Source organism: Artibeus jamaicensis, unplaced genomic scaffold (genome assembly GCF_021234435.1).
Source record: "Artibeus jamaicensis isolate MK-2021 breed Jamaican fruit bat unplaced genomic scaffold, CSHL_Jam_final contig_3126, whole genome shotgun sequence".
NCBI lineage: Eukaryota > Metazoa > Chordata > Mammalia > Chiroptera > Phyllostomidae > Artibeus > Artibeus jamaicensis.
In genome coordinates this window covers 1,350,565-1,366,660 of record NW_026521723.1, presented here as the reverse complement: position 1 = coordinate 1,366,660, position 16,096 = coordinate 1,350,565, and the positions used below count along the sequence as shown (strand labels likewise).

The 16,096-nt window shown below is 35.0% G+C and overlaps 1 long non-coding RNA gene across 2 annotated transcripts in view; it reads left to right on the top strand.

Moving 5' to 3' along the window:
* LOC119047317 (uncharacterized) overlaps positions 1-15,811 on the top strand; it is a 32,833-nt gene extending 17,022 nt beyond the window's left edge. Inside the window, exon 4 of one of the 2 annotated variants that reach the window (XR_008391144.1) lies at positions 15,362-15,811. This is a non-coding gene — a long non-coding RNA (uncharacterized LOC119047317). Of the gene's footprint in view, positions 1-3,807; positions 3,893-15,361 lie in introns of those variants that run through there. The other variant, XR_005082124.2, reaches the window with a different exon arrangement.
* Positions 15,812-16,096: the final 285 nt, after the last annotated feature.

The window sequence follows — 16,096 nt, the reverse complement described above, 5'->3', positions numbered from 1 at the left end:
TCAGATTCTTCCAATACTTCAAGCATCTTCCTGAATCAGGTTTATTAGAATTTGTGGGGGTGGGGGGGCTGTTTTTGTTCTTGTTTTTTCACTTGAATACTTTCTTCTTAACCTTCAGGTCCAGCTAAATAAACTCTTAGGAGTGAATTTCTCTGATCATACTACCTAAATTAGTTCTTTTCCCCTGTTATTTTCTATCATAAGCACATTTGTTTTCTTTATAGTTCTTATAGCAGTCTGTAATTTTTTGTTGGCTCCTTTTTTCTATTTTCTTTTGTAGACAGTAAACTCATTGAGGTCAGAAATTTTTATATCCCCAGATTCTAGCAAAGTAACTGGCATAAAATGGACATTCAATAACTGTGGATCAAATAAATGTTCTGACAAAAATATAAATGTGCAAAAATAAAAATTGTACATTTATGTTTGGTCTATGCTCATAGACCTGGTAGAGGTCTGTAGTTTTGAAGTCTGATTTTCCTTGTTCTGTACAGACATATATTAAGTTTTGGGCATTTTATCTAGAATTTTTTTAGAAGAGACTAAATATATGTAGTCAGTTTAGCATAAAATTCAACACCACAGAGAATTACAATTTTGGAGAGGCCCTAAAAGTTAAAAAGGACCAGGAATTTGGTCCTGGCTATGTAATCTTATGCTAGTTATTTACATTACATAAAATGCTTAAGTTAATTATTTTAGTTTCTTCCTCTGTTAAGTAGAAATAATAATAATACCCTCCTGATTAAAAAGGTTATTCCCAGGATAAAAATAAAGAGACATATAAAATTTTTCATATGACAATAAAAACTCAAAAAATAGTGGGTATTTTTATTCTGGTCATTTCAACTGACAATTGCTGTTAAGTCAGAAGAATCTGGTGAAGGATTCAGACAAAGAACATGTATGCATGACCCATGGACATGAACAACAGTGTGGAGATTGACTGTGGAAGTGGGGGCAGGCTGGAGGAGGGGGGCAAAAGGGAAAAATTGGGACAACTGTCAGAGTATAAGCAATAAAATTAAAAAACATAAAAGTTTTAAAATTATTAAAAAATGAAACTAGAAGTAACACATTTACATGCTTTCCTTTCTCTAGACAATATTTAAACAATTTTTACAAAACTCAATATGGCAAGAGGCATAATAGTCTTTTCAAAAAAATTATATGAATTACAAACAAGATATCTTATCCCTAGTTTTCCAAATGCATATGGCAAATTTTAATGCCTTGGCCCAGTTGAACCCTTGATGCTTCCTGCATGGCATTAGTGAGAACATTTTCAAGAGTTGGTGATTCTCTAACCCTCAATACAGATTTGCATTCTTTAACCAATTTGCTAATAACCAAGATCTTAGAACTGCCACATCAGCACTATTGCTCTTCTGCAGTATCCCTTCTATAATCTCACATTTCTCCACCAGGTGAGGTTGGGATGCACACGGTTTAGTTCTCCTACCTTAGGTCTTTTTGCTCTTTGAAAGTCAGTGAAATGCTTTTGTAGATAATGCAATCTCCCACTAATATCTCAATAGTAACTGAAACTTACAGTCCAGCTAATAATATGACCTTCCTAACTCAACTTCAGACCTTTCTGCATTCTCCTGAGTATTTTAAACTTGTTTCTTTCAGTGCTTCTTTGTGACTCCCATCAGCCAAGGTTACTGATGTAATCTCAAAACAGTAGGAAATGGGACATATTTGTCAAGAGCTAGTGTTCCAGCTATATATCACATTAGCAATTTTTAAAATCCCGTTTGCAAGTAGAAAATCCTGTTGGTGAGATATTTATAAGAGGATATTCTTGCCCATTCACAACTTAAATTGAAAAATCAGAAGTGAAAAGAAGATTGTTTTTCTATAGCTATAGTAGAGAAAAGTAAGGCACTCCTATCAGTAAAGTTGATACTGGGTAAATTCAGTTTTGTATGCAATATAGCATGTAAGAGTATATAACAATGTTAGAGTAAAATGATGTCTATTAACAGTGGTAACTTTTGAAATGTATCTTATAAGTAAAGTGTAACATAGGAGAACTAAATATAAATTGACGTTATCATCTAGACGGTAGCCATGGTGTCCTCTCTTTGGCCACAGTGTCCTCTCTTTTCCAGCTTGTTTAATTAATAAAACAACTTGAAAACTGCAGGCTGATTTCTAAGGTCATCTCCACGCCAACCACAAACATTATGTGGGCCAGAGATCTCTGAACCATCCACTTACTCTGCCTTTAATGAGGATTGAGCATATTGCATAATAAAGCATAAGATTGGTCTTTGAAAGGCAATATATATATTAGTGAGAGGCTTTTTGTGTGGTCATAAATATGACTGTGGAGTTTTGGAACAAATAGGGTTTTGGAGCATTGGTCTCAAAAAGTAAATGGACTTCTTGGGTTGGGGCACAACAGGTAAGGTCAAACAGAACTGGTAACATAAAGAAAGAAAAGGGACTAGAAAAGAAAGGAGGAAACTTTCAGGTACCTTTTGGCAAACAAATACTATTCCATGTGCCCTAAACTCTGGCAACTGTGTCTGCAATTCACTGTGAATAAGTACTGGCTTTATTTCTGGTGATGCCCTGAGCCCATAAACCCTTCTGGTCACTTCAGAAAATAAACCAAAGTTTATAAAATTATTAATTGGTGAGTTGTCAGGTGAATGAAAACAATATGTACAGCCATTCTCAGACTTAAATGTAGAACTTTTTTGGCCAAGAGTTTTATAGGCTTTGCCTGAACATTCCAGAACATTCATAGAATGGGTCACTGCTAAAGATGTTAAATAGCTCAAAATAATATTTCCAGTTACTGATAAAGGATGTAGTAGCAACATATTATTTTAATCTAATGGTTTTTATTCCTTCAATTAACCCATCTTTTCTAAACATAAATCCACTGAGTGACTGTTATTAAGACAGCATAATTGAACGGTCAAAAAAGATCATCTTTTATCTTTAGGCCTGGGTAGGTACAGTCATCATCTAAGGCCAAAGACTTTGCCTATATTCATCATTAGTTGAGATAAATACAAGATAATTCCATGTAGAACTACCTATAACCAAATATATATAGAAACCAAGTATATATAAAATAAAGCTATATAAGTCTTAACTTCATTACATAATTTCATTTCCTTTCGTTTATATAGACCAGGCTTAGTGTATGAAGAGATAATAGCCTCTCTTTCAATAAAAAGGCTTTATAACATTGATAAACTTATTAATTACAAGTATTTGGACCTTCAAGCTGACTTGTATTATTTGTCTATTTTCCTTAGGATGGCATTTTCCCATTTCTGAACATTACTGCTGCTGTAGGCTAGTCAATAAAAATATTATTTCCTCCATATAAATGTATGTTCTGATTTACTTTTGTGTGGTTTCTTTAACCCCTACTCAGTTTTATCCCATGGTGATGTTTTTGAGCTGAAAAGGGTAACTTTACTTGGCATTATTCTAGTAAGTATTACTGACATGAAGCTGTACAATTTTAAACCAAGTTCAGCCATGATAAAATAAAAGAATAAGAAGAAGGGAGTTAGTGCTACTGAAAAATGTCTTTTAGTCTTCTAACCCTTAAGGGATACTATTCTTCATGTATGAGAGTAAATATTTTTGCTTCAGCCTAATAGGCACTATAGGAAGAAGCTTTGAGCACCGAAATATTATTAAAGTAGTATACTATAATAAATGGAACAGATTTGTGACCACAATACTTGTGGTTATTTTAATTACCAGACAAAGTATGCTGTAAAATCAGTCGCATGATTCTTTCTAGAACAGGAATTTGCTGAAATGTTTCAGCCAGCAAGAAATGGTCACGTTCAATTGAGGGATGGCCTTCAAACAAGAACTTGCAGTGGCTCTCCTGCCAGAGGAGAAGAGCTCAACACAGGCAAGTGGAACTAAATGGAATGCGAAACTAAAGCTTCTTTTCCTATGAGTCTATTCCAACCACCACTGTCCTGCGGGCTGAGGGAACACTGAGAATCACACAGATCATCAACATTTAAAGATCAAAGGGAAACTTTCCCTTTTCTTCATTACCCCTCCAAAAGTTTACATGCTGGCAGAGATCCCAGGTCAAACTATCACAATCGAAACTTTACCAGAAAGCAAGAGTTTCCACCACACAAGTAAATGGTTGTCAGTTTTCAGCAAACCAAACTTCACAGGTAAGAGATTGTCTAATTATAGCTGGGTGAGGCCCCAAACTAGAAAGGTTGACATTTACCCAGAAAATTATGAATATGATACCTTAATATAGGAAACAAAATAGTATTTGGATGACTACTGGCCTATAGAACAATTTGACTTCTTTTCCTGACAGGATATATGAGAAGCCAATGGTCACCAGTAAGATGAGGATCATGTAAACCAGCCATTAAACAGAGAAATGACCCCCTGACTAGGAATCCGCGCCACACTTCCTTCTCCCAAATTTACTACTTAAACTTTGACCCCACCACCCCGTGTCAGGTTAAAGTTTCTAAGAAGTATCCAATGTGGAAAGCATAATAGGTAGAGAATGCAAACTGAGATTCTGACTAGAGGGAATTTATAAAGTTCAATAACCATGACTCAGCTGTAGCAAACGTAATTTAATGTGTTTTAAGTTTAGTGACAGAACAACTTCTCTGTGAGTCACACAGTTAGCGTCTATAAAATGACTGAAAATAACCACACTGTAATGAGTCTCATCTCTAGTACTAATAAATGCACTTCACTTAATATTTTGTATGATGTGATGGGGTCTGGTGATGTAATACGACTTCTGAATTCTCATGGGTTCTAGAATATGAAAAATTATTTGAATGTTCTTTGCAGGTATCCTTCAAAACCTGTTTTAACATAAAACACCCCCAACTTCAGTTTTGAAAATTTCCAACCAAAATGTGCAAAAAGAAGATGGTACTTGGAAAATGTGACACTCTCAAGGAATGACACAGACCTGTCTTGAGCTTAGGATAGTACCAGGGAAGTAAGAGTCTAGGAGTTGGAGAGAAAAGCACTACAATATAAGAGAAAAATACAATAAAAGGCATGGCAGATACCAAAAAACCTTTTTCCATTTTCAAATTTTGCTTAAGGATTATCTTATAACCAATAATATTTTATATAAATATTACTCATTGACCACAAAGTTCAGCCTACTGTCTGTTATGATTTCTGATCCTATTTGCCTAGTTAATCAAGTTATAAATCTTGTTAGCTAACATATAAATAGGCTTGGTGGACTAGTTTGAGAATTCAATCACCATTTAGTATGTTGCACATATAATAAATTGCAGTTCAGATTTTTAAAAAAATACTTAGAATACACTTTATTTAAAAGTCAAGGGAAAGGAGGAAGTGAAGAGGTATTATTTAATGAGTAGAGAGCTTCATTTTTGCGGGATGCAAAGAGTTCTGGAGAGGGATGGTGGTGATGGCTGTGCAATATGAAAAATTTAATGTCACTGAACTGTACACTTATAAAGGGTTAGATGATAAATTTTATATTATGTTTTATCATAATAAAGATTTTTTTAAGTTAAGGGATGTTTTAGCACATCTCTATGACTAAAATAATTTGTATCTAATTAGATTCAAAGGAAAGTCCCTAAAGCTTACTTTATTTTCCTGTATCTGAAACTATAAAACACACCAAAGGTGTACTAAATATGAACTACAAGAAAAATGTGAAGTTACAAAAAAGGATTATTGTACATACTGCAGATAATTTACCACTCTGGCAATGCCACTTTTTATCAACTAGGATTTTCTTTATTTGTATCTATTTTCTCAAAATGAAAACACAATCTTCTTAACACATTTGTTAGCCCCAGAATAGTAAGGTTTTATATCTAGCATTGATCTGCATCTTAATTAAACCATTAAATGTTATCTCAGTGCATACAGACATTAGTTGTGCCTTCTCTATCTCATTTTCATTTCAAGGTTTCAATCTAAAATTTTTAAAGTCTAATAAGTGAACAATAAAAGCCAGTCTGTAGCATTTATAGATTAACTCTTGTCTAAGATTTGCCTTTTTTCCTTTGGCTTATAAAGTTATTTATTCAAGTATTAATCATTTCATTCCCAAAGGAGATTTTACAAATGAGCTTTCAGTGTTTTTTAATCAAATATTATTATAATTTCTTTATAGCTCCTAGATGACAGAGAACAATTAATTTCTCCATTACATGGAATACTAGAAGTAGATAAAAGAACAAAAGAACTGAGGTATTTAAAGCAGAATTGGAAGTTCAAGTTCACAGCGTGTTGGATTGAAGATAGAAAAGTTTTAAACCAGTATTGTTATCCTCTGGCTTTGGATTCTAGCTCATTTAATTGAAACTTTTCCTTCCTGAAGTGATTCATCTTTTTTCATGATGTCATGTATTTGAAGAAGACTTTTACTTTAGGTTACATGCCCCTCTTAAGCCTTAAGCATTCCAATAATGTTATAAATATTATGTCAATCAGCACACCCATTATAACCTATTTCTTTGTCTTTCCTTCCCTTTCAACTGCAAACAAGTGTCGATTCTATGCTCTTCTTTGTCCTAGTTTCAGGTTCAACTCTATTATTTATCATGTTGTTGGGATTAAATACATAAGAATAAAGAAAAACAAAAAAGTTATAGCGTTTAGGTCATTGTTCTAAGCTTTTCACATTTATTAAATTCTCCAATAAACCTTTTGACTGGACATTATTATTACCATATTTTGTAAGCCTGGAAACCGAGGAATAGTTAAGTTCAGGTGACTTGCATTTGTCTACAGAGATGGTGCATAACCACCACACTAAATTAAATAAACAGAATAATCAGGTGTTAAAACGCACCTTTCACCCAGATCCATGGGGGACTTAAAATTCTACCAGGTGAAGGGCCGCACGAAAATAAAAGAAAACTACTCCTTGTCCCATCTCCATGTTTTATATTACACAAGCTAAGTACCTTTGTTGATGAATAAAATTCAAAGGGATTTGGATTATCACCATGCTACCAGACATAATCAGTTTGCATTCTGATTCTAATCCTTTCAAAGTATTTACTGGGAGATAGATATTTTTTATACAAAATGGGATTATATTCTATATATTTTTAATAATCTGCTTTTATCTCTTAACATTGTGTATGTCTTTCTACAGCAATAGCTATAAAATTTTCATCATTTTTACCATTTGTGAAGTAATTTTTTTAAATTTATTGTGTCACTATCACTGATGTATACATTTGACTATGTCAGCAGAGAAATGTGAAAACAAAGTTATTCTCAAAAGTAGAGATGTTAGGGGAAAGAGCAAAAGCTCAGCTATGAGAATGCCACTGACAGGAAATTAACAAGAGACACTACAGAAGAAAGTTGAAGTCAGTGATTGGCCTCCAATAATCAAGCTGCATATAGTGACTTTGGCAGTGGATACAATGGAGGGAAGTCAGGAGAGTGCCGATATACCACTTTTGTATCTAGGTTCATAAGTATGTGCTGCTTAATTGGTTTTGCTAAAAATTCCTCATAGACATAAAAAGAATCAAAGGGCTTTTAGAACATCTTTGAGAAAACTAGTCAATGGTTAAGTATAGTTAGTCATCCAGAAAAGTTAAGACAACCTTTGGTACCTTATATTTTCTCAAAATGTACATTGACCTAGAAAGAGCCTACCTAGCTCAAGGATGTTTAGCTACAGCTGAACATATGAGTAGCAGAAAGACTGATTGCATTATTGACAAATTTTAAACAAATTCATAGCGAGTATGTTTATATATTTAAGTATCTTGGACATTAATGGAGCAGGAGCTAAAGACATGTCTTGATAGGGAGTAAGAAGGAAAGACGCTGAAAACATTCACTCAGCAATGCACACTTTTCTGTGACACCGAAGTAATGGCACTTAAACCGTACATAAAACACTTTTACAAGCGGATCTCTTTCCAAGGAAATAAAAAGACATGCTTAATCTGTAGGAAAATAAAACTTCCTGGGGTGAGGTCTCAGACAGTTGGGTTTAAAGGTTCATTCTTTTTCAATTGTGGTATTTTGTTTTAACGAGGCACAGGGAATGCTTCAATTTATTCCTTTGGCACCTTGAAAGCTTGTTTTAATTCCCACATGACCTCAATAAGATTTTTAGAAAAAAGACATTCCTCAACTTTGTTGAAATTCAGCCATATAAAGGAGCTCAAGCCTCATGAAGAAGAGAATTCCTGGATCACTAACTAAAGAAGTAACCACATCACAGATGGTTGTCATTCAAGCCCTGTGGTAAGAAGTAGCCACGGTCCTAAATTTAAAAGCCATCTGATTTGGTTGAAATCCTTTTCAAGATTTGTGGTGGGAAATGAGAAAATGAGGTCATTATTTTGCACATTTCACAACTCTCCTCTCTTGTTAACCTTCAACACTAGTCCTCTCTACTTCACTCTTGTCTCTTATTCCACTCAGAAAATAGAAAAACAAAATTAGAAGGGAGCCCCTACAAAGGTGAACACCTTCCTTTCATGTAAAGTCCATCAAATAGATGTTTCTCATTTCTAAGGATTAAATCCTTCCACTTACACACTGATCCCAGCCCTCTCTTCTCATTCTGCAGGACTTTGCTCCTGCAGGATTCTTCCTTCTTTCCCCGCTACCCTCTCTCTCTCTAGAGGATCACTCCCCTTTACATGAGAGGTAGTGCCTTCCATACATGAGAGAGTGGGCTCTGAAAATAGAGTGTCAGGATTGGAATCCTGGCCCCACCCTGTAGTAGGTGCATGGCAATGAGCCTGGCACTAACCGTGGTTGTGAGTCTATTTCATCTGTAATTCGAAAGATGGGAATCACTGACCCCCTACAATTTAGGTTATGTCATCAAATCTGGAGGGTATAATGAGACTCTTTGTCCCTTAGCAAGTCCTCTAAAGATCTCACCGCAATATCTGTGCTTTAGATTTCACTGGACCCTGTTCTAAGATCAGGAGATATTCAAATGTGTTTATGATCTGTAGGTGTGGACAAGTAATTTGTTAGGAGACTCACTGTAATTTGCAAATAAATACATTAAACTAGAACTGCATACCAAGATATGTTGCCTAACTCCAAATATAAATTATAATTGAGATTCCACTCCGAACTAGACAGACTCTCAGATACAAAAGTACATTATGAAGTGTGGGGATTTTCAAATTTCTTTGAAAATATTTGGACCTACATTATGACCCTAAATTTAGCTTAAAGAAGTGCACAGTGAGATAAAAGAACATTCTTTGTGGTAGATGATTGCGTATCAATTTATTTTCATTTCCTTGTAAATTCTCAGTTATCCAGAATTCACTTTAAATCACTGTGCACAACTGTGCTAATACTCTGCATAATTACTTACCCTGATTTGTGCATGAACAGGTACATTAATAATAATATAATAGATGTTCTGTTTAAAAGAGTTAAAGTCAATATGAATTCGAACATCTGAGAACAGAATCAAGTCCAGTAAGTTTTATTACATAATATTCTTAGATACTTAGGCTATTATTTAATAGCAGAGTAATAAGAACAAAGAGCACTTGAGTGCAAGATTTGTTTCCAGGTGAATTCCTTATCTCCCATAAAAGTACTAACCTGTAAAGAATATATATTACATATATAACCACATATCAAATAGACCCCAATATTTCTGAACATGTATGCTTATAAGTTATCTTTTACTTGGGAAATCTGCAAATTAAAATGTATTACTATTGAAGACATGTCTGATGTGACCACTAAGTTATAACCAGTCTATTCTGAAGAGCAGAAAAAAATATATATATGTATATACACCACACACACACATATATATATATGGAAATTAACAGATATATGAGTTTGCCTATAGTTAAATTATAAAGAATGTTAGGTACACTATAAAATGTTAGGTACTTAGTTAGTTGTAGCCTTTAATAAAATGAATTTTATTGCTAAGATTCATTAACTCTATTCAGCCTGAATAGTCATTCAGCACAAACTTTAAAAGTTTTCAAAATATCTAGTACTAGCCTGGTTTTAATAAAGTAACAAAGTTATCATAAGAAAGACTGAACAGTTCAATTTCAAGAAATTTATCAGTCTCAGGTTAATTTGTAATGGTCCATCAGAGTTATGGGTCAAGTCTGTGTCCTCGTGAGTGAAGCTGGAATTATTCTCTGAAGTGTAAGGATATATCCATTGTCTATTATTTCAGGTTGGATTAATCCTGGAATAGACTATGGGGCAAGAATTTTAACTAATGAAGAGAAGGAACTCTTTCCTAGGGCTTGGAGCCAAAGGTACATGAGCTCTTTATTAGTCATAGTTTTCCAGAAAAAACAGAACTAATAGGAGGTGAATAGATGGATGGATAAATGGATGGATGGATAGATGAATAGATTAGATAGATAGATGATAGATGATAGATAGATAGATAGATAGATAGATAGATAGATAGATAGATAACAGACAGATGAAGAGGATATTAATCATAGGAATTGGCTCATGCAGTCATGGTGGTTGAGAAATCCCATGATTTTCCCTCTGCAAGCTAGCAAACAAGGAAAACTGGTAGTATAATTTAGTCTGATTGAAAGGGCTGAGGACCATGGAAGCCAATGGTATAACTCACAGTCTGAAGCAAAAGGCCAGAGAAGGAGCAGAGGGGGATCACTGATTAAGTCCTGGCATCCTAAGACCAAAGAACAAGAGCTCTGATGTCCAAGGGCACAAGATGGCTGCCTCAATTCAGTAAGAGAGTGAGAGATTTCACCCTCCCTCTGCCTTTTTGTTCTATTTGATTCTCAATGGATTGGATGGTGCTGTGCCCACTTTGGTGAAGGCAGATGCTTTTTACTCAGTCTATTGATTCTAATAGAAATCTTTTCTAGAAACATTGTCACAGACGTACTAAGAAATAAAGTTTTATCATCTATCTGAGCAACTCTTAGCCCAGTCAAGGTGATACATGAGATTAACCCTCACAGAATTCAGACTGGAAAGGCCTGGAAGGATTCTTGGTGTGCCATAACATTCTTCTGGCCATGTTGAATCGGATGTTAGTGAGCAGAGGCAGTGAGTTTTCACTCTTGACCAGCATCAGGTCAGTAGTGAGGTGGCCCTCAGTAGTCACAGTAGAGCAGCGCAGGGGTTGACTTTGAGCAGCGAACATCTAAGACAGCAGGGAGTGTAGTCTAGATTGACCTTTGAACCCCATCTAAGATGGGAAAGAGGCAGAAGTGGCATCAGCGGTACAAATCAGCTTGCCCAGCAGAACTCATAGTTCACAATTGTCCTCAGCAACATGCATGTCTGACTGGTGGCCAGAAAGAGGCCTGAGTCAAAGAATCTGACCATCTTGTTCTGGTGTCACATGAAGCAGGATATTGGGAAAATTCTCAGAAATACATGATGGAGCTTCTATGTAGTAGTAATTTATAGCAAGGAAGTACATGGGGCCTTGTGCCATTATTATTTGAGTAAAGAAAGTATAACTTTATTTGTATTTGTAGGCTGGGGAGAAACATAGTTATATAGGTAAGTAATTAAGATATTTTTATTTGGGAAAGATATTTCTATTTGGGATCTTTTAGTTAATTTTTCCATACTCTAATAACACCTTAAAATACATTTCTTAAGAACTAGAAAGATAGGCACTCATTTTTAATTTCTCAATAGAGAAATAAAACTTAAGAATATGATGCCAAAGTTAAGTTTCTAGAAAATCAATTAAATTAAAACTTAGAAAAAAACAAGTGATTATAAAACTGATTTTATTGTCAGGGTGTCCCAATTATATTTATCAGAACACTTAACTTCTGTTTGCGAAAGTTTTTGTAACATTTAGTTCCAAAATGGTTTTTGTATTTTAGAATTAAAATAATTATTTATTTTTATGTTTGGCCCCTGTGTTTCAAATCATAGACTCTCAAATATTTCTTGCTTTGATGTAAAGGACAATGTCTAGCATTTTAAAAGTATTGTGCTTTACAAACTATTCTCTTATTATCATTTTCTTTCATCTTATAATGACCCTGTGATATAATTACTCTGTGATCATTTCATTTTTATTATCATTATATTAGAAGAATTTTTTACATATAAAAAGGATCAAGAAAATTGAAATTTTTCTTAAGATTAGTGAAGTACTGATACTCAGAGACCAATTATTCACATCATAAAACTCTCCTTTGTTTTACAAAAGTCTTCAGAGTGTTATTTTTACAAATGGGGAGCTTTCCACAAATATCTTAATATTGCAAAAAACATCATAGGCTATATTTTGGGATCCATATTGTTTAAATAAAGTGAAGACAATTATACATTTGCATAACCTTCCATTGAAAAATGTCTTTTAAGTAATGGGACTCAATTTAAATATAAAGATTTAGAAAAGAAGCATGAATACACCTATGAGCTTTATCTCTCTGATTGTACGTAACAAGAGAAATTTTTAAACAAATTTGGTAAAGTTAAAGTTTAACTGTCTAAATTATTAAGAATTAAAAGTAGGTTTCATTAAAGCTAGAGCTCTGCATACAAACCAAAATGGAGAATTGAAGCCAAAAAGAAGGCATCTCAAACTCTAAAATTTATTTGGTAATGGTCTCAAAATTGTGATCAAAGTAATTTCTAAAATTTCAAAGTAATTTCACAAATGCATATTGGATATTAACAATGTACTAAGCATTGGGCTAGATCAAAAAATACATTATTTGGGAATATAGACAGTTCAGAAATGATCATTTGGTGAAGGAAAAGAAAGCAGTGAAAGAAGGTATAGAATAATGAGGAGGTGAGAGAGTGGATACTATTTGGTAAAGTGCAAACCAGGCAGGGCTTTTGCTAAAGAAGTGATACTTAAAAAAAGTGAAGACACCATAATTTAATAACAAGAGTGTTGGATGTCCATTAAATAAAGGAAATCTCACCATTTGTGACAGCATTGGTGGACCTAGAGGGTATTATGCCCAGTGAAATAAGTCAAAGAGAAAAACAAATAAATACCATATGATTTTGCTTAAATGTGGATTCTGAAGAACAATAGAAACAAACAAAAATGAAACAGACAAAGAGACCAGACTGGTGAAATCAGAAGAAAGTGGGGTTGGGGCACTGGGTGGAAGAGGTGGAGGGATTATGAAGTACAGATAGGTAGTTACAGACTAGTCACAGCAAAATAAGTACATCATAGGGAATATAGTCAACAACCTTGTCTAACTATGCATGGTGCCAGGTGAGTAAGAAAGTTATCAGGAAGACCAATTTGTAAAGTATATGATTGTCTAACTACTATGCTGTACAACTCAAACTGATGCAAAATAATACAGAAAGTAAACTGCAATTGAAATATTTAAAAAGTAAATTATTTTAAAAGAAGAATGAGGAAAAGACCCTCAGCAAAAACCAACTTAGTGCATTCAGAAAATATTAAGAAGGCCACATGAACAGGATGGGGTAAGTGACAGAAAGTGACAAATGAAGTGGGAGGGCTTAACTAGACATGTAATAGAGAACTTGTAGAGCATTCAGAGTATGATATTTTGCCACTGAAAAGCTTGGAGCAAGGACAAGAAATGAACTGAAGCATATTTGTGTTCTCTGAATTCTTTGAAATTGATTTAGAAATTTACATAAAGCAAAATGGGAAAAACCTTAGTGTGTAGATCAATGTCTTTTTACACATTTGTATAACATCACCACTACTCAGAATTATGTCTTTAATCAATGTAGGGAGCTGGGGAGAATTAAAACACAAAATAAGAACATGAAGATGAGTTAGGAAGAAATGGTTATAATTTATGTACAAGAAATAGGGCAGCTTGGAACCAGATGATAGTTTTTTGAAGATGTGAAACATGGAAAGTTAGGAATTGGAATTTACATTTCAACTTAGAGCCAACTGACACGTTTTGCTGTATTGGATGCAGGTGTGAGGAAACAAGAAGTATAAAGGATGACTGCACAGTTTTGGTTCTGAACTGTGATAGCAATTGCTGTTGTTGAGACAGAGGAGGAGTTGATTGAGGGTAAAAGATATCAAGGGTTGAGTTCTGGGCATGTTGCCCTTGAGCTGTCCATTAGAATCCCTGGAGTCTGAAGCCACAGGGGGAGGTTGGAGAAAAGTGCCCATAGAAAGTAGGAGTAGGTCAATCAGAGAAAAGAAGAATCAGCAAATGTCTGTGTAAGAAAAGCCAGGGGAGTAGCAGGCAAAATAGGATGCTGTGAAGTTTGGAGAAGCCACAAGTATGCACAGGCAATTCTCTGTGGGAGAAAGAGGGACAATGTCAGGGGCTGAATTGTGTCCCACCAAATTATATGTTGAAGTCCTGCCTCCCTGTACCTCAGAATGTGACTATATTTGAGATAGGGTCATTAAAGAGGAAATTAAGTTAAAATGAGGTCATTAGGAAGGTCCCTAATTCAATATGATGCTGTTCAAACAAAGAGCAGAGATGGCCATCTGTAAGACAAGGAGAGGTCTCAGAAGAAATCAGCCTTGCCAACACCTTCATCTCAAATTTCTAGCCTCTATAGTCATGAGAAAAATAAATTTCTATTATTTAATCCACCCAGTCTGTGATATTTTGTTATGGCGGTGTTACCAAATTCATACAGGAAACATGAAAATTGATGGTTCTTTTCTGAAAAGTCCAAAGAAGAGAAAGGGAAATGTCATTCTCAACCAGACATATTTACATATTCCCTGATTTTCCTTGCATCTATAAAATAGTACCATACACTTAAAACCAGTTGCAAGGGCCCTGGCTGGTTTTGGTGGCTCAGTGGGTTGAGTGCTGGACTGTGGACTGAAGGGGTTGCCAATTTGATTCCCACCCAGTCAGGGCACATGCCTGCATTGCAGGCCAGGTCCCCAGTAGGGGGCACGCAAGATGCAACCACACATTGATGTTTCTCTTTCTCCCTCTCTCCCTCTTTCTAAAAATAAATAAAGTCTTAAAAAACAGTTATATGGTATCCCAATGTGGTACCCACATATATTATTGGGTTTAATGTTAACAGAAACCATAGCAATTTTATTACTGAATCGTGTGACTAACAACTAGTATAGGTGAACAAAGCTTAAAAATTGAGGTAGAATATTAAGTGCTGGGAGATAGTTCCTAGACTTACTTTTAGAATGAAAGGAAAGGAATATGACCTGAAACCAATATGTTTTAGCAAAGACTGCTATTCTTTCCCAGTATCCATTCTCCCTTTTTCCCCTCCCACGTACTTACTCAAGTAAGTTTTAGCTAGAATACACAGAACCTCCCTTGTGTCATGTAGTTAAGTTTGGCCCAATGAGATATAGAGGAAAGGGCTTCCAAAATGCATCCTTAGAGAGACATATACCCTTTAAACCCTTTCCTCTTTCCTACAGTTTGGACTGTGGACATGATGGCTAGAGGCTTGGCAGTCCTGCGGTAGAATGCCACCTGCTGAGTATGGCGAAGAAACAAGAAAGAAGTGTGGTCCTTGATGCCGTGAAGCAACAACCAGTCCTAGAAATAGACTTCTATCTTGTCCATCACCGTTATTTTTTTCTGTTACTCATAATCAAATAATCTTACCTATGTATCATTAGAGGCAACTTTTTAGTAGTATAAATGAATGCAATACAATGAAAGATCCTGTTTCATTTCTCATCAAGGTTTATTTTGATCAAACACTGAATTCCAGACTTCAAATCTGGGCTCAGATAGTGCTACAGCTTGCACATTACAACACTCCATGGGGTCTATGGGAACGGCACTGCTAGGGTTGTACAGGACTGAGTGTAATGATCCCTGGTTAACATGAATAGAACTTCAACTCTCCATAATGATATAAATTGTGCATTTTGAAATTGTTATATAGAAAACAATAAACATGTCTATAATAGTTATTTGGCTGAATTGGCTTTTTTATTAATCAGATGTCATCTGTTTACCATTGAAATACCATAGTTCATGTATGTGTGGAATGTTACCCAATCTACAAACTTTGCTTTGAACACATGTGGACTGTGAATGTCCTATAGTAGCTGTGAGCCCCAGCCCCAGGGTCCAGGACACAGCTATGAAAGCTACTAACCATGTATTTGAACTGTGACAACACTTAAGTTCTCATAAAGTGA